Raw genomic sequence first — 27,374 nt, 5'->3', positions numbered from 1 at the left:
TGAGCTGCACAGCAGCTGCAGGGTTAGTCTCCAGAGATGACCATGGCTTGGATCCCCAAACGCCTCACTCTCATATGGGGCATCCCTGGTCAGGCCTCCCAAACTCCTGAGTTAGCAGCCACCTCCAAAACCACAGCTAACTGAACTGCCCATGGCCAGGCTGTGAATCCATAGCAGGGGAAGTAGCCCAAGAGCCAAAGTCCTGCCCCTGAGCACAAGCAGAGCTGCCCCCTTCTGCCTCAAGCTGCCCCCTTCTGCCTCGGGCCCACTGGTACTTAGGAGCTCCTTGCTTGTCCAGCACACACCAAAAGGGCATCTGGACAGAGGGACCACCTAGGTGCCGGTGCTGGTCCCCAAACAGGATCCTCAGCTGTCCCTAGGAGGGGGCTGCGCAGGGGCAGGCAGGCTGGGCAGGGGGAATTCCTCCCACCTGGCTGCGGACAAAGGGCACTGGCAGGGATGACCAAAGGAAGCTTGAGGAGTGGGGCTCCTGCCGCAGCCCACCGCTGGCTGCCAGGCCGGGCAAGGTCACCCCCAGCCCACGGCAAGCTGGTGCCTGGGAAGACACCAGGCAACAGAATGACCAGAGCCATCGGCGAAAGAGGAGAGACAAGTGAACAGTTGATCTTAATTTGTGCAAGGTTGTAAATGAAAATCGCTGCGGCAGATGGTCAGTGGATTAATTTCCAGAGGGTTAAGAAGGCCTCAGATTAGGAAAATCTGAGCAATTTTGATGTGGGGTGGCCTCAGATTAGGAAAATCTGAGCAACTTTGATGTGGGGTGCAAGATGTCGTGCTGGAGTCCAAGACCCACAGAGTTCAGTGCTTTCTGAGGGGCTCCCAGCTGCACATGGGGGTGCGGGGGTGGAGCCTCGGCTGCGGGATGCAAAGCAGGGGCAGGGGCCGGGGCAGGGGCCGGGGCCGGGGCCGGGGCCGGGGCCGGGGCCGGGGCCGGGGCCGGGGCAGGGGCACGGGCACGGGCAGGGGCCGGGGCAGGGGCAGGGGCAGGGGCAGGGGCAGGGGCCGGGGCAGGGGCAGGGGCAGGGGCAGGGGCAGGGGCCGGGGCAGGGGCAGGGGCCGGGGCAGGGGCAGGGGCAGGGGCAGGGGCAGGGGCCGGGGCAGGGGCAGGGGCCGGGGCAGGGGCAGGGGCAGGGGCCGGGGCCGGGGCAGGGGCAGGGGCAGGGGCAGGGGCACGGGCAGGGGCAGGGGCAGGGGCAGGGGCAGGGGCCGGGGCAGGGGCAGGGGCAGGGGCCGGGGCAGGGGCAGGGGCCGGGGCCGGGGCAGGGGCAGGGGCAGGGGCAGGGGCACGGGCAGGGGCAGGGGCCGGGGCAGGGGCAGGGGCCGGGGCAGGGGCAGGGGCAGGGGCAGGGGCCGGGGCAGGGGCAGGGGCAGGGGCAGGGGCAGGGGCAGGGGCCGGGGCAGGGGCACGGGCAGGGGCAGGGGCAGGGGCAGGGGCCGGCCCGGCATGCAGGCTCCCTGGCAGTCAGCACACGGGACCAGCTACACGGGAAGGGTGCCCCTGCACTTCACGCACGTTGGAAGCCAGGCTCCTGGCTGGGGAGGCTGTGCCCTGGCTGGTGCCAGCCCTGTCCTAGGGGGACAGGGTCCTGTTTCATGGGGGGCCCTGACGCCAGCCTGCCCTTACGCGGCCCTGGCCACTGCCCACATTCCCCAGGCTTTCTCTTGCCCTTGCCACCACCACAGCATCCCCGGGCGCAGTGCTCGGCCCGCTGGAGGTGCTTGTGCTGGCCCAGCTCTGCTCCCTGTCCTAATTTCCTTGTGGAAATCCCGGAGTCTTCTCCAGATCCAGCTCTGGTTTTGGGGGCAGCCATCGCCCGCTCTCTCTCCCGCTCCCTCTCTCTCTCTTTCCTCTTCCCTCCTTCTGCTCTCCTTCCTCCTCCTCTCCCTCCCTCCTCTCCGCACTGTGCTCTCCGGGGGCTCCGGGTACCGCTGCAGCATCACCAGCCACCTCCATCCAGGAGGCTGGGAGCGCGGGGCGGAAGGGGAGGGCTGCGGGGGACAAGCTGAATGAATGGGCATCGCCTCGGTGCTGCTGGAGCCTCCGCATAGGGGCGAGGCGGCCGGACCGCGCCGCGGGCAGGGGGGCAGCGGCGGCCGGCCAGCGGCCGGGGCCGGGGCCGGGGCCGGGCCGGGCCGGGCCGAGCCGAGCCGGGCCCCCCGCCTGGCCCGCCGCTGCCGGGGCGCTGCGAGGAGCGGGCGCTGCCCCGCCGCGGGACCGCTCCGGCACGGGCGCCGCGTCCCGGCGCTGCGGATCGAGGTGAGCGGGCGGCGGGGCTGCGGCGGGGCCGCCCGACGGGGCGGGTGCGGCTGCGGCTGCGGGTGCGGGCTGGGGCCGGCGCGGCCGGGAGCCTGGCGGCCGGCCGGGGGCTGGGGCCGGCCCGACGGGGCGGGGTGCGGAGCCCTAGGGCGCGGGGTGAAGCCGGGCCCCAGAAGGGCTAGACGGGGCGGGCACGGGGCTGGACGGCGCTGGGGCCGGACTGGATGGTGCCGGGGCCAGGCTGGACGATGCGGGCACGGGGCTGGACGGGACGGGCACGGGGCTGGGTGATGCTGGGACCGGGGCTGGACGGTGCGGGCACAGGGCTGGATGATGCTGGGGCTAGGCTGGATGGTGCTGGGACCGGGTTGGATGATGCTGGGGCCGGGCTGGATGGTGCTGCGGCCGGGCTGGATGATGCTAGGACATGGCTGAGTGGTGCTGGGGCCGGACTGGATGGTACTGGGGCAAGGCTGGAGGGTGCTGGGGCCAGGCTGAATGGTGCTGAGCAGGACAGGATGGTGCAGGGCCAGGCAAACAAGGAGTTAAGTGTGTGCGGAGCAGCCGGTCTCTGTGTATGTGTGATCCCGCTCCCCCCGGGGGGCGTGGTCCTTCCCACCCCGGGGTGTCGGTGCGCAGGGTGAGCACGGGGCAGTGGGGAGGCCGAGGCGTGCAGGTGCTGGGTGCAGCGTGTCAGGGCTCCATGGCTGCACAGGGGTGTGCGAGAGCCACAGCGAAGCGTGGCCCTGTCGCCGTGTCCCTGGGAGCCACACCGCACTTGCGTGTATGAGAACCCCAGGCTGTGTTTGTGTCTGTGTGCATGCGTGTGTGAGCCACTGCGGAGCCGGTGTGCGCGTTTGTGCCGGGGTGTGAGCTCCACAACAAGCCTGTGTGAGAGATGCAGAGCTGAGCACGTCCTTGTTTCTGCATGCATGCAAACCGCACTGAGCCCGTGTGTGGGAGCAGCCCCAGCCTGAGCATGTATGTGCATGTGTGCGTGTGCTAGTGCATGCTTGTGCACTGCTCCCCTGGTGTGCAGTGTGTGCATGCGTGTGTGCTGGTAGTGATGTGCGTGTTGGTGTGTGTGTGTGCTGCAGGGTGTATGTGCGCGTTGGTGTGTGTGTGTGTCGGGGGCTGTGGGTGGGTGCTGGGCAGCACACAAGCGTGATGGAGAGAGCAGGCACATGTGGGGAAGGCAAGGGGGTGAGCGTAGTCTGCAAGTACCCATGTGCAGGGCTGTCCACTTCCCCTGTGGGCTGGGGATGGTGTCTGAGAGGAGCCCCTAGCCCCAGGCTGCCTCTGGGCTCCTCTGAGTGAGAGGGGCTGGGGGCTCCTCCAGCCAGCTGCCACCTCCCCGGGGGGCTGCTGGCACGGGCTGCAGGTGCCCCAGGAGAGGGAAGTCGGAGCTCAGCCCTCCCTCCCCTGGTGGCCCCCCGTCCTTTTCCCAGCGTGTGGGCAGGCAGGGCGGCCAGCCTGCACCTCACCCTCTGCTGCCCGCTAGGTTTTGCCTGCACTGGTAAAGGCACTCCTGCTGTGTGCTGGACAAAACTGACCTGGCAGGGCTGCAGGGAAATGAAACCTGCTGGCAGCAAGCAGTGGGGCTGGGCAGGGCCGTGCTCTCTGTTCCCACATGGATGCAGCTGCAAGCAGGCCCCCTCTGTGCATCTCTGACAGTAGCAATGGCACGGATAAGCCCTGCAGCAGTGGCAGGGTTGTTACATTTGCATTATGCTTTTGGGGGGCAGACCAGGGTCCCACCACGTGCTCGTGCCCCTCCAGGAGGGAGAACAAGCTCCCTTGTGGGCCTTTGCCATGATGCAGTTAGGAAACACCAGTCCAGGATGAGGCCCAGGCAGAAGCAGTGTTTAGAGCCTTGTTGCCATCATTTTGATCAGAGTTTGGCACTGAAATGCCTTTGAGAAGCTGCGCCTTGGTGATCTTCCCACCACCATGCCACCATCGTGGCATCGGGCTGGTGCTGGCCATCCTGTGCACAGATGTGTCTGGGGACTGGCAGCTCACAGGACCTGGGCTTCTTGCAGCTCCTCCTGCAAAATGGACTCTCAAAGGCTTGCAAATCCACCTCCGACTGCTGCTCCTCCAGTGAAGCACAAGGCAGAGCTAGCCCAGAGGCTTTCTGCAGGAAGCTAATGCCTGGTCTGAGCCGCCACTCCCGCTCCTGAGACCTGGGGCTGCTTCTCGCACCAGCCGGAATACGGGGCTTTAACAACCTGGGGCTCGGCAGCTGGTGTGTGCAAACCCAGGTCTGATCTCCGCAGAAGCTCAGCTCCCTCACTCCTCTTTGTGTACATGACGTACCAGTACAGTTTGAGTGGTGAAGGGATAGAGCAGTTCAAGGGAAACGTGCCACTATGCAGCAGGAGACCTTCGTGCCTTCTTACACCCTTATGCCAATCAAATGGCACTGGGCTGAATTTCACCCTTGGAGCATAAACATCTGGCAAGACAGAAAAAATGTAAATCAAATAAACATCAGTAGTAATTGGAGACCTGTTTTGAAATTGATTTGATACCTGCATGCCTCCCAGGCAAGCTTTTCTCATGTTAACCATTGTGCATCTTTGCATGAAAAATAAGGCTTTATTTTCAGACTGGGTAATAGCAGCGCAGCATGGACAGAAATGAACATGCTGTTTCCCCTCTAATCTGTCCACAATCAGCCTTCACCCAAGCACTGAGCTGATGCTGCAGTCGTCAGAGATGAATAGTCCTGTACCCAGATGGCAGCCTGCTTTCCTTGGTGCCTGCAACATCCCTTTGCCATCCGCAGAGGAGGGGAGCAGCATGCGAGGCAGTGTTCCTGGGAGGACCACGGTGCCTGTAGATGCCCTCGTCCCTGGTTTTGCTGGCCATGTCTCGGGCCAAAGTCGTCAGCTTGTGCTTAGCGGCATAAGCCACAGGCGAGGCAGCACCTGTTTGCCAGAAGCTGTGCTGACTTCCGATTTGCTTTTGGCCACGATTCAAGGTGCTGATTCTGAGTTCTGAGCTCGGCGTGGTTGCTTTTCTCACCGCCTTCCAGCCTGTGTCTGTCCCGCCAGGGGCTGAAGCTGCAGCTGACAGGTGTGCCCCTGCCGGCCAGCTCCGCCAGCCCCTGGCTCAGACTCTGCCACCCTGTGCAGCCTTTTTGGCCCCCTGGGTGTGGGTAAGGAGTGCTGAGTCAGACTGGGCCAGGCCAAGCAGTCACCCGCCCTGCCCACGGGGGGCTGGCTTGGAGGAGGTGACTCTCAGCCATCTCTACCGAAAGCAAAGGGGCTGCAGGCAGACCACGGGCCATAGCCGGAGGAAGCTGGGAGGATCATAAGGAGTTATTTTGGTCAGGGAGTCAGCTTGATTATTCTTCATTTTGGAGGGTATTTTAGGTTTGTGCAGAATAGACGAACGTGAAGATTCGGCTCTTCTGCTTAGGGCTGGGCTGGGGGTGTGAGGGAGGTCCTCAGCACAAGCAGCCGTTCAAAGTGCTTTGCGCTGCTGGAATTTGGTTACGTGACAGTGAAGCTTTGCTGAAACCACACTCCCTGAGATTTTTACCAATCTCAGCTTCTACTTGATGGTGTGTTCCACTGTCTGTGGCATAAATATGGTGATGCTTTGTAAAATGTATCCACATTTCACATTTCATAACTGCTTTCCATGTCTTGTTCGGGAGCTTAGCCAGGTTCCTCTGTGGATACCGCCTCTGACAAGAACCTTGCAACTGCTAGCAGTTGTCAGTGGACTCCTTGTGTGAATTTGCATTATGGTTTTGTGTGCTCAAGAAAAAGGGCATCTCTTGCTTGCAAAGGCATTATGCAGGGAAAGTTCCCACAAGGCTGGACTCTAACACGCCTGCTCTGCTTTTGCTCAGGCTCTCATGGATGTCATCCTTTCCTGGCTCTAATGGCTGTCTGTTGGGCTTAGATCATGGGCTGTCAGGAAAATTACCTTTCTTGAGAGCTTTCTCTGAATGAGGCCTGGCTCACTGCAGCTCTTCCCAGCAGCTTGAAGGAAGCACATTTCAACTTCCAGAGCTGCTATGGCAATCTCCGTGGTTCCTGAAACTTTATGTCCTCTAAGGACAGAGGGGATGTGTGACAAGCAGCCACAAACCTACACTCTGATGGCTGCAGGGTCATTTAGGCATGTCCCCTGGGTCTGGTTCCTGCGTTCCCTGGCAGGGCATGGACCCTTCTGCACATCCCTTGGGCAACTCTCACATGGAGGGACCCTGCTCCCTCAGGTCCCCATCAACTGTATTTGGGTTTGGTACCCCCTTTCTTCTCCAGTGCTGCCTATAGATAAGTCACTGAGTAGCTGGAGAGCTCTGCTGGGAGGGGCCCAGGAGCTTTGAAGAATGGTGTTGACACTTGCAGGTGGGCAGAGATCTACCCTGTGGGCAAGGAAGGTAGCCAGCAGCCTGTGTGTGCATAAAATATGTACCAGGCAGATGTATTAAAACTACTCAGCACTGGCTTAACCCTGCATTGAAGAGGGAGCAGTATGAGACCAATGACAAATGTCATGAAAGTTCCTTTACATAATATTCATAATATTATATTACATATATATATATATTCATAATATTATATGATATATATATATATTCATAATATTATATATGATGCATAATATTCAAATCCCTCAGCCATTTGTCGCAATGTGCCCTGGCAGAACAGGGGCTACCCACATAATTTTCCTTGCAAGATGACAAATGCATGACAGAGCAGCAGTCCAGCTATTCCCCTCACTGCGTAGCACTATGGCTGGCTGGCATGGCCGGGGTGCCTGGACCCTGTCCCACCCTCTTCCTCTCCATTTGTCATCCCCCTCAGACATGGCAGGGTATTTTCTTCATCCACATTATCTCAGGGCCTTGGTAGAGGAGTAGACACTGGAGGTGGGTTATTGAATTGTCACGTTTGGTGCCCAGGATGGCCCAGATGATGCCCAGGGCTTTGCAGGGAGTAGCTTCCCTCTGTGCCGTGTGCGCTGCAAAAAACTTGTGACAAATGTCACTGGGATATTTCAGGGGACCTGCTTGTGCCTGAGGAACCTCAGCTGCTCTTGTGTGAGAAGCCCCTCTGCTCCTGGGGAGTGTGGCTGTGTGTATCAGGCTGGTCTAAGTCAGTCTGAAGTCCTCAGCTGCAGAGACAGGGAGCCTCACTGTTTGCTTTGGAAACATCCTTTGGGTGCTAATGCTTTCCACCATCTTCTTACCCCCATCCCCTCCAGCATCTCCAGGGCCTGAACTGCCCATGTCACATCCCTGCCAGCCATGGCCAACAGCCCAGCCAGTGGGATGTTCCAGCTGCCCCAGGACAGCCCGGCCATAAGGCGTCCTTCTGTCCTTGTGTCCTGGGTCCCCTACCCTCGAGGAAAGGCCAGGCAGCTTCCAGCTCTGCTGATGGCTGGGCCTTCCCTGTGAGGCTGCTGGGACTGGCACTGTGGTGGGCAAGGGCCATGTCCTGCTGCTCCATCAGCAGAGCAATACCCCACGAGATATTTATAGGCTCCATAATGTTATTCCCCTGCCAAACTATTACTGAAATAGGCTCAGTGTGTGTCATAGGAGAGAGGATTTTAATGGCACAGTTTCTTCACTGCAGGAATGAAGTTGATGCTCCCTCACCATTTCCTTCGTCTGATTAATCCTTTTGACATGGAGCAGCTATGAGGGGACGGCTAGTCCCATGCTTTGGGGGGTGTTTGGCACCTTGTTTGCCACACTGGCCTTCGTGAAGTCCCCGAGACAGGCAGCCCAGGCACATATTCCCCACCAAGGGAGGGCTGGGCAGGAATAGGGCACCTGAGCTCTTCAGCCATTCCCTGGGTCTGGCCAGGCACTGGCGTCCCAGAGGGTCAGAGAGGTCTGTCTGTGGGGTTTGAGCCCTGAAGGCGGCATGCTCAGGAGACAGCAGCCCAGCACATGATGTGCAGCAGTACAGGAGCAGAGGTGGCTGTGACTGCCCTGAGGTTGTGGGCTCTGAGCCATGGGGAGCTGTGTGATGTGGGAATGGGAGGCTTTTGGACACTGGGGCTCCCTGGGGCTTGGAAATGGTTGCTGCTTGGGACACTGGGAGGAGCAGCTCTCGTGTAGCTGGTGGCCGTGAAACCCTTGTTCTTGAGATCCTGATCTCTCCAGCTATAAGCTGGGGACAGAAACCTCCCAAACCCATTGCTCCCGGTCGCTAGTGGCCTCTGGCACTGCCCACATGTGACACATGCAGCCACCTCTCCTGGGCGTCTGGGGCTGGTGGCCGGCAGCTGCCAAGCACTGGGCCCACTGGCCATGGCCACCCCGCAGTGCCGCTGACAGCACAGTGGACAGGCCCTTGCGGAGACAGATTGGAAACTGAGAACCAATGCGCTGAAGAAAAATGTCCTTCCCACACAGCCCAGCCTGTCCTCCTCCCTCCCCCAGCAATGCTGCTGGTGAGCTGCAGCCGTGCCAAGCCAGGGCGCTGGGGACCCGGCAAAGCGCTGGTGCCTATGGGAAGGAGAGAGCCGAGGGCAAGGGCAGGGAGCACAGATGGAGCAGGCAGCCTCGAGAAGGCTGCTCCTGTGATGCAGCAGGCACCTCCTGGAAGAAGCACCTGGGGCTCTGCAGGCCTCCCTCTGCCTCCTGGCTCAGCAAACTGCCTTTCGGCGGAGGTCGCTGTGGATGGGGCACTGGTGGTGGCTGAGTGGCTCTGGAGGCTGCCTCCCTTCGCTGCCTTCCTCCTGCCCACCCATCTTTTGCCTCCACCTTTGCTTGCACATTTGCTAGTGGGCCAGCTGGGCCCCTCATCCTTTCCTCCCTAGTTATTTTCTGGATGGTTGTTCCTCTCCTTCCAGTGGCTGCATATCCTGAGATCAAGCGCTGAGTGCTCTCCTCCTCCTCCTTGCTGTGTTGTCCCCTAGGACAGACCCATTCAGCTTGCTCCTCCTCCTCCTTTTCCACTTCATTAATGAGTCTCTTTGCACTAAGAAGTAGCTGCTGGGGGACCTGGGAGGACAGGCTGCACTGGGGACAGCAGTGGGGCAGCCACCAACCCAGCTCCCATCAGGATCTAGGCTTTGTGGTGCTAGGTGCTGGCTTGGGGTGCTGCTGTGGTTGCCCAGTGCTGGCCGAACCTGGCACTGGCTGTGCAGGGCTGGAGGGAGGTGGCAGGCAGGGAGTGCTTTGTGCTTCTCACCTGCAGTTGCAGGAGGTAAATGAGTCAGTGACGGGCAGCTCCCAGCTGCTTCACTGTGGTTTTGCACCGTCCCTGTGGAGCGCAGAGCTCCCCACACCGCTTCAGGGCTTCTCCATCAGGGTTGTCCTGGGCAGGGGGTGTGCAGCCCCTGGGATGCCCTCCCAGCTCCATCCCCACTGCAAAGCTCTGTGTGGCCACGGAAGCCCCTGCAAAGGCCCCTGCATCTCACAGGGGTCCTTCCACCGACCTTGGTGGGCTTTGGATCCAGTGGGCTCCGTGGGGGTGCGCGGCAGCCTCCAGACCCTCACCCAGCAGCTGGTGCTGCAGCCTAGTATGTGCTTGTTGGCAGCAGAGGGGTCTGTGCAGAAGCTGTATGTGGTTCAGAGCTTTCTTAATGAAAATGACTTCCAAAGCACATTTTGTGGGCAAAATGTTAACTTCACCATGTCTCAACACTCTCCAAAACCTGAGAAACAGAGATGGTTTCTTCTCGGTGGGGAGGGAGGCTCTTGTTGTCACTCTCTTTCATATGCACACACACACACACAGTGGTTCTTCTTTCTCTCCCGTCCCACTTTCCTCCTCCAAAAGACTTCGAACACTTTATGGAAATGTTATTTTCTCTCCAAACTGTTGCCTTTCTGCTGCATTCTCACCAAGCAGCCTGCTGGCTTTCCCTGGGCTCCGCTCCCAGCGCGGGCAGTCGCAGCTGTCCCACAAGTGCAACGTCAGCGACGTCCCTGTGGTGACAGTGCTGAGCCTGTGGAAGGGGAAGAAGGTTCAGGGGTGGCTGTGCTGGGCTGCCAGGTGCCGGGCCGCCTGGTGAGCTAGCAGCACACCTCCCTTTACTTCTGCTGGGGCTGATCTGATACCTCTTAAGTTATTCTAGACACGATTAAGGAAAACGCTCTTTCCACCATCCAGCCATGCTTTTCAAGATGCCAAGGAGGTCCTGCTCACCAGAAACACGTTTGAAGATGTCCACAGCCCTGTCCACAGCTGGCCTTCTTTGGCAGCTGCCCTGCCCCGGGGTGCTGTGCACGAGCCTGCTCCCCTTGCACATGCCCAAGCATGGGCTTCATGCAAGGGTCCTGCAGGAAGGGACAGGGCCCAGAGACAGGCTGGAGGTGGGCTGGAGTTGAAAAACCCTTTGTTGTCTTGTACGAAGGGGACTGACTCACTGCTCTCCCGTGCTGTCATAAGCAGATGGATGATTTAATCACCTAGCAACCAAAATAACGTCAGGTGAGGAGCGCTACCCCAGCCGCTCTCGGCCCATAGCCCCTCCATCAGCCTGGTGGCAGGGGCCAGGCAACCTCCAGCCGCTCCCCAGTCCTCGGGCTGCCCTGGGCTGGGGCTGGCAGGGAGCCCTCTCCTGTCTGCCCCACCACAGCACAGTGCAGGGCTGTGCCATGCAACGCACATGCAACTGGCAACCCAACAGAAGAGGCTCCCAAAGCCATGGCTGGAGTGGGGTGCACAGGGCCGTGAGGGGAGCCCCCAAGGCCAGCTCCTGGGAAGGCTGAACATCCTGCCAGCATCCACAGAGTGGCCAAACCTCCAGCACTATTTCAGCAGGTTTCTGGCTATCTGAAGCATCCAGAGGTCCCTTATGAGAAGAGGGTGGCTGGTGATGGCTGGGATCCACGAACTTGTCAGGACCCCCCTTGTCTGCATGCACTGCTCCAGCGTCAACCCTGAGCACCTTTGGCTCCTGCCAGGTCCTGTTGCCTGGCACCTTCAAAGGGTGAGAATAACCCTAGGAGCCAGTGTGTTCCTTCAGCTTCTTCTGTTAAGGACAGGGAGGTATTTGCCTCTCCTGCCCATGCTCATGGCATAGACCTGATGCTGTCACCCCTGTTCTGAGATGTCAGGTACCTCCTGATGGCTCCAGCCAGGCTTTTGGCATGCGCCATTCACTACAACCCATCCTGGCCCAAGCTGGGGCTGCAGGTGACAAGATCTCATGGAGCAGATGCTGAGCTGAGAGGGATGACAAGTGCTGGGCAGGGAGAGGGCTGCCACAGCCTGACCTGGTGAGGCTCAGAGGTGGACACGGACATGTGGCTACTGGAACCACGCGTGAGGTGAGGACGCATCCACTTAGGCTATGAGCACCATCTTCCTTGTGCGTTCACACTGCAGGACTGCCCAGGACTCTTTCCCTGAGTACCTGATGCTTGGACCTCTGTGTCAATGTGAGATTGCTCCCAGTCCTGGACTGGAGGGTGGGATGGGGCAAGGCTGCTTGATGGGATGCTGACCTAGTCCCATGCAACCATCTTCCTCCCTCCAAAACAGCCAGCAAATGTCCAGACTGGGGATTGGGTTGTGCCTCACTGCCTCCTGGACGTGGAGATGCGAGTGATGGGGAGCAGTTTCCCCCCTCCTCCAGATGATAGGCCCGAAGGATGCGGGGCCACCATGGCACCTGGGTTAGGGACAGGCTGGCACCAGCATTGCAGCTGCCAGAGGCCATGTAAATAGGGCACCCTGTCTCCCAGATCCTCTTTGTGGGACAGAGCTGATAAAATTAGCCGATACACCCTGTTCTGCGCAGCATGCTGAGGAGGTCTTTGTGCCACCACGGCTCAGGGGAGCCAGGCAGACCTACTTCGGTGCCTGCTTGTCCCATTGAAGGTGAGCCACTTCCAGGCGACGAGTCCCAGCCAGTTTGCTCCCTGTGCTACTCCAAGAAGTTGCGGGTCTAGGCAACCATGTCCTCTCTCCTTTGCTTTGTGGCTTGGTGGCTTTGGTAGACTCTGCTGACTTATGAGAGAGGCTGATGAGGTGATGCTGGCTGGAGCTGAGCACAGGTCAGCACCTGAGGCTCTACACAGGCTGATCCAAACCCCTGTGGGTGAACCAGGAAGGGTTCTGTATGTCATTATTTCACATCCCAAACAACATCTGCCTTGCCCCTGGAGTTCCATGTCCCTGAAAATATGCATGCAGCCATTCTGGGGTAGCTCCAGAAGTGCAGACTCCTGGTAGCATGTGCTCCTGTCCGAGTCTGATTGGGATCTGTGAGTGCTCCCCATGGAGCTTGGTCTAGGAGCATCCCTTGTGTTACCTCTGCCACAGTCTGCCTCAGAAACAGCTGAAGTCCCTACAAACCCAGGCAAATTTCAGACAGAGAAAAGGGTTTTGAATCCTGTTTCCAGAAGTACATGTTTATCCTGGTCTACTGGTTGACCCTGGAGAAGTAAGGCTGCTTTAACCTCCCTGTCTTAGAGGGGTGCAAAGGGTTGTTTACATACATCAGATGAGGTGCTCAGCTCTTCAGGCTGCTCTCCCCAGGAGTCAGGCCCGGTCTCCTGTCTGAGGACAGATAACTCGCTCACTCAGAAGCAGGCGCCGGACAGCATCACTGCCTGCTTCTCTAGCAGGTCAGTCATGGCTCCTGGGTCACTCTGGGGGGACAGCTGTGTGACCCCATGCACAGAAGACAAGCTGTGCACCAACTGCTGCAGTGCTGCCCATCCCATCCATCCCATCCCATCCCATCCATCCCATCCCATCCCATCCCATCCCACCCCCTCTGGAGTGCAGGTGCAGAGCTATGGGCAGATCCAGAGCTGGGATGGAGACTGACAGGACTCTGGCTGACGGGTCAGGAGCAGACAGGGGCTGACTCTGCTCGTCCCTGCAAGTTTCTGCAACCTCTCGATGGAGATGTTTCAGCTGCACTGGGGAGGATCACAGCAGTCTCTCTCTCCAGACATGCTACATACAACAGTGACTGACTGTCCTGAGCACGGCTTTGTCCCCCTCCCACCAGAGAACATTTGCCTCAATTTGATGTCTGGGCTCAGGCCCGGTGGGAGAGAAGCAGTCCCACTGCCAACAGCTCTAGCAGACAATGTGGGCCACAACCACAGCTGCTGTGCATGTCACCACCAAGCCTGGGAGGACATAACCAGTGGGAGAAAAGAGGAGTGAGAAGGGCAGTTGTTTTGATGTTTCCCCCCAGGCAAGGAAATGACCCCAAGAGGGGAATAATGGGACTTTTTTCCATGAGAAGAAGTCACAGCACATTGTGGCCTTCAGGGAACCTCAGGCTGGTGCAAGGAGGGGCCCTCACTCACCTCTGGCCCTGGGAGGTGCGGTGCCGGCAGGGTGCCTTGGGTGAGCCAGGTGCAGGCAGGGCCCTCCTGCCTCAGTGCTGGCACAGGGACATGTCTGAGCATGGCTTGTAGCAACCCTCGATGGGGCCCCAGGGCAGAAGGGACAATAGGAAACACGAGAATTTCCCCTGCCCCACCAAGCAGGGGTGGGAGTGGGGCTGGATGCTGCTGGTGGCTTCCATGGTGCGTGGTCTGGCCATGTACTTCCCTCAGGATGGACAGGGCTGGAGGGAAAAGGCATATTTGATTGGAAAGCCAAACTGGTCAGAGACCCAGCCTGGGAAACCTGTCAAGGGGGTCCCAGTGCTTCACAACATGCAGGCAGTGGGTGTGTGCAGGCCCACTAAGGAGGGTCCCTGGCCCCATCCCTCCCTGATGCTCAGTGCAGTCGCTGGCCCAGCACAAAACCCACAGAGACCCAGTGTGCATCACCTGTGTGAAAAAGAATGTCATTTTCATTGCCAGTGCCATTCCTGGTCTTCCCTCTTCCCGCAGATGTGAGAGGATGGCTTTTTGGTCAGCTTCATGTGTTTGTGTAGAGTGGCTCTGTCCTTTCCTCCAGGCAAGGCAGGCCAGCCTGGCCAAGGCACTGCTCCCCAGGGCACCCCGCTGTCTTCTGGCACCTTCACTTCAGCAGCAGATACAGGGGAATTCACAGGAGTTAGAGTAAGGAGGGAGGAAAAAGTCCAAACCTGTGGGTTTCAGGAGTGTTGTCCTGTATCTGAAGCAGGCTGTGACTCTCCTGTTCCCCTTAGTGATGGGAAAGACCAAACCTGGGAAGGAGTCAGTAAGTCTAACCCAGGCCACCCAGACCCTGCTCCATCAGTAACTGGAAGCATCATAGAAAAGAACTTCTGCTGGCGAAGAAGACAAGGGCCTCCTGGTGGATGGAGCCCAGATGGTCTGATGGAGAGGTGCATCCTTCCCTGAAAAAAATCTGACTGAGATTATTGGATTTCAATGAGAAGGATAAGACCCAAAGACTGCTGAGCAGAGCAGGGGTGAGGCATGCCCTCCCCCAGGCTTCCACATGGCAGGATGAGGACCGGCAAAGACATCACCTGCAAGGGAGCATGGCAGAGCACTGGAAGAGCTGAATACCACTGTTAGTCAGTCTAGTAATACCTTAAACTGTCCAGCTTCATCTCTGCAGAGAAGCTGCCTCTCTGTGGGTGTTGAGGCTCTCACCCAGATGCTGCACGCTCAGAAGCGAGGTGGTCTTCCATCAGCCAGAGGAGGGGACAGGCCGTGCAGGGTAGGAGACCTTCCTGGGTCACCACCAGGCTGGGTCTTGGATCGAGTCCCATCAGGGTCATACTGGGGTGGAGGGGAGGAGTATGTCTGCCTTTGTGCCTTGAGTGTGTGGGTAATGTTTTTGAGGTCTGTCTCTCTCCTATGGCAAGTCTTTGCATGCAGCTTGGAGCCCTTCTGGAGGTAGTTGAGGTGGTGGTTATGTACTCATCAGTGGTTTGGGTTTTAGAAGGGGTATGATGCTGGGGAGTGTGAGTCAGCACTGTTGGGCACACCATCCTTTGGATGGCTTTTGGGAAGGCAAAAGCTGTAGAGCAGCTCCTGAGATGGTCCTAGACTCACCTGATGTACTATTTGCTCTGGAGCAAGGAGCCCAGGAGAAAGGAGCCAAGTCCCATAGGGATCTACATAGGAAAGGATCTACATAGGACTACAAGACCCTGAGTCTACATAGAGTCTACATAGGACTCTAAGACCCCGACTAGGGACAGCAAGGGCTCCTGTTGGGGCAAGACCATCTCCACTGTACCTCTTTGTCTAAGAGCTGTGTCTGGACTCCAGTCACTGTCTAGAGGAAGTCTTCGGAGAAGTCTCCACACACATGATGGGTATCACCCAAGACACGTGCATGAGTGCAGCTTCAAGCCCTGACTTCGGCCCCGGGGCTGGAGTTGTCCTCTGTGGGGTGCAGTCAGGCCTGGCTGCACACACAAGGACTGTGTTGCTCCACGGCCCTCAGGGCGTCCCAGCAAAGTGCAGAGGGGCCAGGCTGGGCTTTCCTCTTGCGGTCCTTCCCCAGTCAGAGCTGCTACTGCCCTGCAACCTGCAGCCACGTGGAGAAGGAGACAAGGGAGGAGCTCCAGGGAAGGCGGAAACAGCCTGCAGTGCTTGCTGAGCCCCTGCGGGACTTGGCAGCAGGAGGGCAGGAGGGTCTGTGTCCTCCTAGGGACAGCACAGGTGGCTCCAGCCTGGCACCAGGCTGCCCTTCTCTCGGAGCAGTGCGAAGATTCAATTTGTCTCCCCTGCCTTACATTAGCCCCACTAAGCAGGTTTTGATTTTGTTAAATAAATATAAAGTAATGGCAGCGGGGATAGGAGCCAAATGGCCTGGAGACATCCTGGAGAGCCAGATGAGATCTGCAGCAAGGCAGAGCTCCCTGCAGGAGCTGGGCATCCAGCAGAGCCTCCCAGGGAGGGAGGGAGCGGGACTAGTGGGGCGGGCCTGGGTTTGCTGGCATGGAGCAGATGCAGCTCCATGCTGCCGTGTGCTTGCAGCACCTCCCTGCCTTCAGAGCAATTTCTAAATGGCTGCTAAGCATCACTGTCAGAAGCATGCTCATCTTCCACTCCTAATTAGTGGATCAGACAGTAATTTGTAATCCTTTTGAATAGGACTATCTTAGCATCTAGCACTGGAGCCTGGGAATGACATGGGGGAGGGCAGAACAGAACAGAGCAGAGGTTGATCCAGCAGGCAGGGCTGAGAGGAGTGGAAAGCAGAAGGGCTTTCTTCAGCCCCCTTGGTGTGCACAAGTATCACTGCCTCCTGCTTCTGTGGTCCAATGCACCTTCCTCTTCCTTCTCTCCTCTCCAGAGTTTTGGCATTTTCATTTCTCCCTGTGTGAAGTAATCAGCATGGCAGCCCTGGCAGGCTCACCACTCAGCTCCTGCTCCCCATCGAGGCTGGTGGGGCTGCAGGGAGGTGCACCCGTCAGGAGCTGGAGCCCCGCACCCATGGCCAGGCAGCTGGTCACAGCCGTGCCAGGACAAGGAAGGCCCCCCAGTGCAAACCTGCTCCTGTGGGGCTGAGAGCAGGTCTGGCCTTTCTTGTGCTGGTTTGCATTTTGCATTTTCAAGGGTGAGGATAAGATGGCACCTGGGAGAAAAAGAAGCAGCAGCCAAAAAGCTGAAAAATAAGATGCAAAGAGTCTGAGCTCACAGGGGCTTGGGAGAAGGTATGAGGGCAGTGTGTGGATCTGTCGTAGATGGGCAGCGGGTGATGGCCCCGGGCCAGCATGGAGACGGGTTGGACTGGCAGCAAAGTGCAGCAAATGAGGAAGAGGCTTGGTGTGATGGCCACAGCCAGTCCCAAGTGTTAACAGCTCTGTGTGGCCTTACTCATGCTCCAGGGGGTCAGAAGAGGTTGGGATGGCAATGGAGGCTCACAAAGGGAGTGCAGCAGTTTCTGTGCATGTGCTAGAGCAGGGGAGGGGAGGACGGTTGTGCTGGAAGTGGGGCTGGGCCAGGGAGGTCTGCAGGCATGGGGTGACAGCTGGTGTAGGGCTCACGGGAAGCTCTGGGTGACAGCGGTGGTAGGCAGGAGTGGGGCTTTGTGTAGGCTGAGGGGGCCAAGGAGTAGCCTTGCTGTGCTGCATGCAGCGCTGACCACATTATGGGTGGCACTGAGCAACTCCTTGCTCTTGGTTGGTGTCTTTAGCATCAATTAATCTGATAAAAGCTTATCTGTCCTGAATGCATTAACCTTTATAAATGACTTAATGTAAGGTACAACCACAAAGAAGGGGAAGGGTCATGGGAGTAGTGCAGATGCATTCAAGTTGTCACCTTGGTCCCCAGTGGCATGAAGATCCTGGCCCCAGGGGCCACAGCCTTGCGGGGCCAGGTGCCTGGGGGGCAGACAGGGGAGGGAGAACGGGGGAACAGAGCCGTCCCAGGTCACGGAGCAGAGATCTTGCTAGACGAAAACAGCTACTACCAGTGACTTCAAGGAACACCGCTTCCCTACTGCATTTCTACAGCCTTTAGAAGAAAGTGTTTATAATAGCATCAGTGACTCACTGAGCACTCTTTACTCACCAGTTAATGACTGAGCAGAGTTCCAGTGCTCTTAGTGATTTTGGCTTAAATAAACTCAATCCTTTTTTCAGATTTCCAATAATATGTGAGAGTGGTCTTGGGCATTCAGAGAGGGCGGGAGATAAGCACACAGAAAAGGAGAGCATCTTCTTACCCGTGTCAGCACCCCAGCTCCTGTGATGTTGAGGGTCTGCATCAGAGCTAGAGGCAAAAGGAAAAGAAAGTGATTTGGCAGGAAGGCCAGGCAGTCTCGTATGTAGAGACTTCAGAAGTTACACGTTCTGGTTTTGGTGTTCATCCTTGCAAATAGGTTTTATTCACCTCCCCAGCCATCCTCCATGCATCTCCACCCAGAGGCAGCTGCCCACATTTGTGGAGAGGGTGGTGAGAGCCACCCCATCCCCAGTCCTTCCGTCTTGACTGGGGCACTGGCCCTGCACAGTTTCCTCCCTACTCCCTTTGGAAAAGAGCACAGAAACTTTGGCACAGACACTTGATTCCCAGAGGAGCCAGAGAAGATGTCTGTGGGAAGGAGCAAGCACTGTGGCTGGATCTGGGGAGCCTCAGGAGCAGCCTGTGCTCACTGTGGTCTCTGGTCTTAGGTCAAGCAATAAGTCTGTGGGGGACAGTCAGCTTTGGGGATGAACAAGAAGTTCCCAGAAGACAAACGTCAAGCCAGCCTGGCTACAAGTGGTATGGAAAGGAGCAAAGCAGGGGCACAGGGCCACCGTGCAACACAAGGTCCCTGCGCACCAGCATAGCCTGGCTCCAGAGAGGGACAGGCTCTGGCTTTCTGGGAGGGAATGTGCCCTGCAGAGATGTCCAAGCTCCTTGGGACATGTTGCTGCCCCAGGGAACTGCTGGTGCCATTCAGTGTGTGCTGACTGCAGGGGTCCCAGCCTGTTCCTCTGGCACCGGGGGTACCACAGGGAGCCTGTCCACTGCATGCCAGCCAGCACGGTGCCAGTGACCTTCCTTGTGCCATGACTGCTGGCTGCTCCTGCACCCACCTCCTGCTGCTGGGCTCTCGCCCCCGGCCTGCCACACTGCGCTACCAAAGCAGTGAATCATGAAGCCAGGGTGAGCAAGTGCTTGCAGGTAATCGCAAACCTGTCATCACTGTCGTGGGCTTTGCCCTCCAACCTGCCATGCTTGTCATGCTCTTCAGGTTTGGTTGCCCCAGGCACACCAGAGTCAAACCCTCCCCAGGTCCTCTCCTCTTGGTGCAGCTCGGAATAAAGCCACTCTGCATGAAGTGGCAGCACTGACATCAGCAGTGGCACTGATGAGATAAACCACAGGAATGGTGCAGTCAAAACTCCTTCCCCTTGTGTGCCTGCAGCACACACAGATCCAGTTCGTGGGGGACAGGGCTTAGATGGATGCAAGGGCTGCTCTTCTCTGCCACACACTTGCCTGGCCTGTTGTGAAGCCAGGATGTGAAGATGAAAATAAGACTGATGCTCAAGTGCCTGGGATGGGGAGGGGACCCCTGGGAAAGGAGATGGTGAGGGTGAGCTCTGCACTGAGACCAAGAGCCAAGGAAAGGGCCCAGTGTCTGCGAATAAACTTTGTTCCCATCCAGACCTCCTCCTGGGGTGGTTCCTGCCTATGACAGCCCCAAACTGTGCCCTGAACCCAGCCAAGGACTGTGCTGAGGAGTGGATGGGACCCTGGGGCTGGGGAGGTTTCCTGGAGGCTGGCAGCTGGCCACGGGGCTGGAGAGGGCTCACACTGTATCCTAACCAGGCATGTGCCAGTTCGTATGGACAAAGGAAACCCTTCCTTGGCCAGAGGACTGAGGAAGAAGGAACGGTGTGGGGGCTCAGGGGGGCTTTTCAGACACCTGCCCCAGGGAGCAGCTCCTCAGGAGCCACTGCCTCGGGCCGACCATGGCTCATGCTTAGGGCTCTGCCTGATGGGGACATGGGGTGCAGGGCTGCATTCCTGCAGATCCAAACTGTTTCCAAAGTGCTTTTGACAAAACCGCATGCTTTGGGCTGCTTATTCTGCTGTAACGGGGTCCTTTGTGGCTGCCCTGCAGCCTCTCTGGGCTGCAAGGTGTCATCTCTTCCATGTGCTGGGACCTGCCCTGTACGTCCCCGGGGCGCCTGGGTCCCCTGGGGACAGCAGGCTGTCCCATCCGCCCCCAGCCCCCAGCACTGGCTCACGGAGCCCACCTGAGCCATCAGCCACAGCTCTGCGTGTGTGTAAAGGATGGGGAGATTGTCTCAAACCTTTGCACCAGGAAGGGGACAAACATAAATATTTATAGAAGAGATAAGTGGATTAAAGAATTCATTTCAAGATTTTTTTTCCTTGCTTTTCCTTTTTCTCCCAAAATTACCAAATCTGAGCCAGAGAGCTTGCTGTTTGCATTTGTCACACATACACACGATGTTACATCTATCTATACGTTATCTTGACATCAAAGGGAAAGTGTGACATTTTTCTGGCTGTGCAAGCAAGGAAGGACACTGCCTGCTTTTGGGAGAGAAGCAGTTATTAACAAAGAGTTAAAAGACAGCTCCTGGAAAGGAGAATGAGAAATAAGGAAGGAGAGCATAGAACTGGGAACGACAGCCAGGAGCTGCAAAAGTAAATTTTCTCCTGGCCTTTTCATCTTCCCTCTCTATTAAAGCAGGGTGACAGAGAGTCTCTCAAGGCACTCACTGAGTTATTATTTTAAAGAAAAGGAAGCTGCAAATGTGGTAACAGCAGAGAGTTGGGGGATTCTGTTTGAGGAGGAGACCAAAGGAAACCTGTCTGCATGCAGGGCATGACTACAGTGAGGTGTGAGGTTAGGCCAACGCAGCCATGTCACGCAGCAGGCCCAGCCAGGGGGACGCTGCGCACCTCATGCTGGTGACAGTTGTGTCACTGGGCCCCAGCCACAGAGATGGTGCGAGGCCCTCGTGCTGGGCAGGACACTGATCCTGCCCTGCCGGCAGGCTTTGGGCAGGTCCCAGAGGCCAGCTGGTCCCAGGGTGACTTTGGTGTCGGCGTGCGTTGCTCCGTGTAGGGCTGTGTGTCAGGCAGCTGGGCTGGGCAGCCCAGGAACCCAGTGCTTGAGTGCCCGTCTGCTTTCAAACAAGAGAGCAGAAGAATTGCCTAAATCCTTTTCCTTCTTTCCTACAACTTTGACATGAACGTTTTCAACTTCCACGAGGCCTGCATCAAACCAGACTTGCGGCAAAGAGGCAGGTCTGGGCCCAGCTCCCCCAGGGCTGGTGAGCCAGTGCATGAGGACAAGGGGTTAATGGCAGACACACACCCAGCTACAGTGGGGGATGCAGAAAAACCCATTTGAGCACAAACAGTGCATGCATGGGCAGCTGTGTGCTTGGTGCAAGAAATGTGCCTTGCCCCAGCGGATGTTTCCCCAGCCCACCCGCGCTGCGCTGCCAAAGCAGTGCAGCTGGCAGGAGCAAGGCGCTCTCAAGGCAGAAGGGGCAATTGCCAAAGTTCCCAAAGCTGCCCTGTCAGCCCCAGCCCTCTCCTGCTGTCACAGCTGATGCCTGGCTCCTCACCTGCACGCCCTGCACTCGCTGAGCCCTCTCTATGCCGGAGACATCGTCTCCAGGCCAGCTGAGCCGCTGACAGGCAGCTGGGTGCCAGGGGGAGCCACCTGCCTCCAGCCCCCCCGCTACTGCCCATGCAGCCCCCACAGCTTGTTGGGTGGCAGCTGGCCCCTGCCCCGTAGGAGTCTGCTGGCCACGGGGCTCTGTGCTGCTCCAGCAGTGCTGGATACTTGACAGGGCAATCACTCCTGATGCGGAGAGCTGCAGAGCCACCGTCTTTCTGCTCCATCTGCCCCAAGGCTGTGGTCTGGGTAGCCAGGAAGAAACGCAGGACCGTGGCTGCTGCTGCCCTGCTGGGTTGTTTCCTAAGGGACCCCACATTCAGCCCTTGCTCTCCCCTGCTGGTCTCCACATCAAAGCAGTGTGGCTGAGCGCCCCTCTTCTCTGTGCACCCGCTGGGAATGCAAACAAACCCAGGGCTGCAAGGAATCTGGGTATGAAATACAGTCAAGAAGAAAACTTGCAAGCCTGAGGCAAAGGGTAAGCCCTCGCGTGGAGTTTCTGCGGGAGCAGCTGTGTCCCACCCAGCAAGCAGCACGGCCAGCTTGCAGCTTTTCTGTGGAGGTGCTGGCAAATGGAGAGCAGCAAAGCAGGCGGGCAGGGTGTGCACGTTGTCCCTCCTGCTGGAGCTTCTCGTCTGCCTCTAGGGGAATCTGGAAGGTGAAAAGGCTCCCACTGTCCTTGGAGTGGCCAAGGTCATTCCTGGGAGCCAGAGCAGATGCCAGATGTCCCATGGCTCATGCCCACAGCACTGCACGGCAATTAGCTGGAAAGATGGTCAAGCAACATTGGCAATGGGCAAGGAAAGAGGGAAGACCACAGGGCAATGCCCACACAGGGGCAGAGGAGGAAGGTCTTCTCTTCATGAGGGGCCTTCACAGTCAGGTTTTCAGACCCTGGAGGTATGGGAGGACTATGCGGGATGAGGACTTGGGCAGTCTGAGCTGCCCAAACAGCATCTTGGTTCTGCACCAGGGTAGCATGGTCTCCCCATGGGGCCTCTGCGGTGCCCCCAGACATCCCTCCCCAGTCCTCCATGGACAGATTGTGTTTGTTTCAGCTCAGCGCGCTCATTAGATTAAAGTGGAAGAGTCGATCTGATCAAACTTGGAAACACAAAAATAAACGTGCTGGGTTCAGCAGATGGAGGGAACAGTCTGGCAAGTTGGGCGAGCCATGGCAGTGCCCCGCAGCAAACACAGCAGCTGCGTCGCAGCAGCCCCCTCAGACACATCTTCCCCACACTGGTGTGCACAGTTCTGGCCCAGCGAGATCCCAGCTGTGGCCTCAGAAGGGGGCTGTGGGTGATGGGGTGTGCGCCGGCGGATGTCTGGGCCCAGTACAGGCATGAGGTTTTTCCTCCAGCACTCGCAGCTGCATGCTGTGGAGGGGTTCTGACTCACACCTTTCTTTTCCCTGTTTTGCTGTCCCACCGCTTTGCTTCTCCTGAGTCCCCTTGGCCATGCATGAGCCCAGGACACTGCTGCTGCTGCCCCCAGGTAGCCTGGACTGGGGATCCCAGGACACCCACCACTCCCACAAGCATTTACCAGGGGCACAGATTTGCTGTGTGCTTCCATCGTAAACTGCAGCAGTGCAAACAATTATTCTTGATCTCAAAGGACTGTGCTGGGAACAGAGATGAATGAACCTATGTGCTATAGTACAGCTGCCAGATGAACATTTTATGGGGTGTTTACTTTGCTGTGCGATGCTGAAGTACCTCTGGAGTTCAGGCACTGCTGAAATACATCTCCTCTGTACGTTCCAGCTCATTAACACCCATATCCAGCCAGGCCCACAAAAGGAGCAGCAATGCCTCTCCTCTGGGGACCTGATGCATGCTGTCTTAGCAGAGAAAGCCCCCTCCAGCGGGGCAGAGAAGTCAGGGGGAGTCTTGCCCTCAAGCCCTGCCCTCATCCTTTCCTGGATCTCACCTCCAGGCTGATGGCACTAAGAGCCCTCCTGGGAGTGTCCTGCCCTGCATTCCCATGAGCTCTCCAGCACTGAGGGGGTGACTACGCAACCAAGGGCTCAGCCAGAAGAAGGGGAACTGCTTCTGCTGGAGACATCTCTGATCTGTCTCAGCTGGGATATTCCCATATATTTTGCCCCTTAAGTTTGGAGTGGCCTGACCCCCAGTCACCTCCCTCCTCCCCCAGCCCAGTGAGGGCTGCTTGTGCCTGGACCTTCTCCTTAGTTAAATCTCTGATAGATTTTGCCCGAATGGGGGAGCTCCCACTGCCTTGTGCCTGGGGGTGATGAGTGTATCTCCTCAGTGTGCACAGTGGAGATCTGCCCAGGGTGGAGACACTGGCTGCTCCAGCGTGACTGTCCTAGAAAGTAGGTCCTGCTCTATTTGCATGCTAGAGGACGAGGCTCCAAAACTGATACTACAGTATGGATTTTACATCCTTTTTGGTGGATTTGAGCTGTATTTAAGAGATAGCCCCTGGCAGCAGTGATCCCAGCAACTCTACTCAGTGGCTGGATCATGATCTGGTAGTTCTCTGTTGAGTGCATCTTGCTGCCCAGAGTGTGCTGCTGATGAAGCAGAGTGTTTTTTGGGGAATGGCTCTGCACAGACCACGTACCTTCTTATCCAAATCTCCCATCCCTCTGACATGGATGCTCGTGGGGCTGCTCTGGGTCACAGCCAGCTTGTGTGCTGGATAATGAGGCTGAAAGTGTGGGAGCTGGGAGATGCAAACTCTATTCCTGGGTCTTCTGTTTGCTCCCTTATATCTCCTGGGCAAGTCATTACTCCTCTGTGCCTCGTGATACCTAATTGCAAGACAGTTGTAAGGATCATGAGACATACTGGGGAAGGTGTTGTGCAGTGGTGGGAGCTGTAGCATGGTGGAGCATTTACAGCAGAAGCAATACAACCCCTCTCTGCAGAGTGGTGGGACAACCTGGGCCAGCCTAATGCCATTGGCTCCGACCTACTGGGAAATGATGGGGCTGGGATGAATACCTCCCCTTGAGCTTCTCTGGGAAACCTCCTCCCTACTGGCAAATACTTCTGGGTTTGAGACCCCCTCGTGGGTCTGCAAATACTTGGGGTTATCCCGGACACTGAAGCAAACTGTTTTTTAAAGAAAAGCAAGACTGCAGGGCAGAACTATACTTTGCATTGTAGCAGGTGGCCTGCTTGGGATCAGGCAATCACATCTGCTTGCAGTTTCAGCTGGGTTATAGAGTCGATAGAGAATGAAATTACTTGGGAGACAGCTGGACAGGAGGACTCTGATTATTGCCTGGTACTGAGGGAACAAGAATTGAAAGCTCTAGGAGGTTGCCTCGATCCTGACAAAAATGGAGGTGAAGCATGGGGAGACTCATCCCTGGGCTGTGCCAGGAGGGTGTGGAGGTGCTGTGGAGGTGGCCAGGTGCTAGGCAGAGAGGCTGGTACAGCAGTTTGCATTTTCTAATGGGCCTGGGGGCAAATAACTGCAGTGTTGAAGGTAGGAGGTGGAAAGTCACAACGCTGGGGGAGAGGGAGCTGTGACCTCCCCTGTCTGCCCATACCACCACAGGCAGAACCCCAGTGCTCTGTTGTTAGCAAGTCTGATCACTTGTCAGTCTGCTTATGCATCAGTTGTTGGCACCACTCACCTGGACCACTCAACACCCCCTGCCCCATGGATGGGACTTATCTCCAGGCTGCTGAGCAGTCCGGCTGCTGGCCACAGCTCCTCTTTGCAGGGGTGGCCTCTGTCTGCTGTATCCTGGAGCAAAAAGGGGAGTTTTGAACTCTCTTCTGTCTTATTAACTCAATTTGTATTTTTATATACAAATGTCTTTCTCTCCCCTTGCCAAGAAAGCTGTCTGATCAGCAGCAATTAACAAAGCAAACTGCAGTGATGACTTTTATAGTGTGTTGTGTGGCCTCGCTGAATGCCCTCAAGAAGAAGATGCCAGAAGTTTGGGAATTTCTTCTGTGCAAAGGCAGGGCCAGGACGTGACCCTGTGCAGAAGGAGGTGTGCAGGAGGGGCTGTGCTGGGCAGGCAGTCCTGGTCACTGCTCTCCCTTGGCCTCACGCTGCCGAACTGTGCCTGGGGCACATAAGCATAGCCTCTGCAGGCATCCTAACGTCAGCTGGAGGATGCAGGACCAGCACTGGCTGCAGGGTCTCTCACCAAGACTGGGAAATGTAGAACTCATCAGGGACTGTGCCTCCTGAGCTGCATAGGTCCTGCAGGCACCTGTGGTGCCCCAGGCGCTTTCAGTGGTTTGATCTCAGCTCTCCCTGTCTTGCTGCTGTTCAAGAGTACATCCAGGAAAATGTTGGACTGCTTTTCCATCCATCATTGATGATTCTCTTTTCATTTGCTTTTTGGGCTTCACCTTTCTAATCCAGCTGTCTCTTGCCTTACAAATGTTCTTTCCTCAATTACTTATACCAAGCTGCAGGGCTGTTTCGGTTCGTCTCAGGAGCACGATGATGGTTTGCTGTCCTGCAGGCACAAGCCTAGTGTGGGAGCAGATTGCCCACCTCTGCCTTCATCAGAGGCTTCATCTTTATTCCCTCCCTCCCAAGAAGTGCAGATGCAGGGTTATGTCTCAAGGCAAAAGGAAGAAAAGGTGCCTGGCTTTTTCAGAGGAGCAAGCGGCTTATGTCTGTTCTGCTGCAGCAGCTGTTGAGCTCCTGTATGGCCCACGGGGCACATGTTGGGGTTAGAAGTCACCCGGGTGATAGTGGCTATGGGTGAATACCAATAAAGGAGGAGCAGGCAGAAGAAGGGCTTCCCAGAGGAGGGAATCCAGTCCCAGCTTGGAGCTGAACTGCAGTCAGTGCTTGGAGGTGCCAGATGCCCTTACAGAAAGGAGAGACTATGGGGAGAGATCCCTCCCCACTCCAAGATGGGGAGGGATGATGGCGACTGTGCCATCCTTGTTCCCACTTGGGATTTCAGGATGCTGATATGAAATATGAGCTTTATAAGCAATCCTGATTCCTTTGCCTCACCCTCCTTAGAACTCCTCCACCTCCTGCACTGAGGTGGCTATAGGCATGGAAACACAGATCGTGTCTTTCTAGCCGGCTCTGATGTGCAACTTCCCAGACAGGGGACCAGTTCAGGCCATTCCTGCACCAAGGCTGCTTTATCCCCACTTCTTAATGCTCTTATCTTGAAGGCTCTGCTCAGATTAGATCCCAGGCAGTCAGTCCCCTCCCTAGATTTTTTGCAATGAAGTTTTCTTCCTTTAAGCCGATGAGAGCGTAAGCTGCTCTTTTCAAAGTGCACGGGGAAGACAGATGTACATGTCACTGGTATGGTGAACTAGGCTGACTGAGGGCAGAGGGAAGGTGTCCTGTGCTTCAGCTTGGTGGCACATATGACTGTTTTCACGGCTTGAACCCCATTTCTCCTCCAGGCCTCCAGGAGCAGCTGTGTAATGCCCAAGTACACCAGCAGTCATAAAGGCTAAAGGTTCGCTTGGGAGCAGGATGAGCTGTTCAACAGACGAGTTTGTTGACCTTCCTGGACACCTTCATAAAGTTAAATCCCAATTTTGGTCTCAGACAGCCATGGAGGTCCTATAATCAGGGGAATGGTGCTGGCCATTTCAGTGGGAACCCAAGGGTGGAAACCTCAGCAGGTGTTTGGGTGGTATCTGAGGACATGGCCTTAGCTGTGTGACTGTCATCTAGCCATGGTGGGCTATTTTTTCTCAGTGATCTCGTGAGTCCATGGCCATACGTGGAGCAGGGCTGGAGAAGCAGAAGACTCTCATCCCTGCCAAGTTCTTTCCTTGCCTCTGCCTCTTGCTCTGCTGAAGGGCCAGGAGCTGAGATCGCTTCTCTGCCCGGCTGATCCCCTGCGAGGCTTCTCGCGGCCCATGCAATGAGTGTCCCATGGGTCATCTCTGCTCAGTGTGTTCCCAGGAAAGGCAGGGGCCCATAGGGAGCCAGGGAGGGTGATGGAGAGGAGTCTCTGGGTATGGGTGTGCTCTGAACCTGATGGGCAATGATACTTCTTCGGTCTGATTGCTGTGCAGCAGGAGTGTTTCTGCTGGATGCCTCTGTCTCTGTGTGGGCCTCAAGGGACAGGGGGTGTGGGAAGGCTCGGGAAGATGGTTCTCTTGCAGTAGGGAAGGGACTGGAGTTAATCCATGCCTTCCTGAACTTATAGCTGTCTT

General features: G+C 57.1%; 1 protein-coding gene across 6 annotated transcripts in view; it reads left to right on the top strand.

Moving 5' to 3' along the window:
• Positions 1-2,174: 2,174 nt before the first annotated feature.
• Positions 2,175-27,374, top strand: part of DLGAP4 (DLG associated protein 4) — a 181,758-nt gene continuing 156,558 nt past the window's right edge. For 2 of the 6 annotated variants that reach the window (XM_083801698.1, XM_083801697.1), the window contains exon 1: positions 2,177-2,278. The gene's annotated coding sequence lies outside the window, so the exon portion shown is untranslated. Of the gene's footprint in view, positions 2,279-27,374 lie in introns of all 6 variants that reach the window. The other 4 variants (XM_083801693.1, XM_083801696.1, XM_083801695.1 and 1 more) reach the window with 4 other exon arrangements.

Source organism: Anser anser, assembly GCF_964211835.1.
Source record: "Anser anser genome assembly, chromosome: 16".
In the NCBI taxonomy this organism is placed as follows: domain Eukaryota; kingdom Metazoa; phylum Chordata; class Aves; order Anseriformes; family Anatidae; genus Anser; species Anser anser.
Note: the sequence above shows the minus strand (reverse complement) of the source record. Positions and strands in the feature narration are given on the sequence as shown.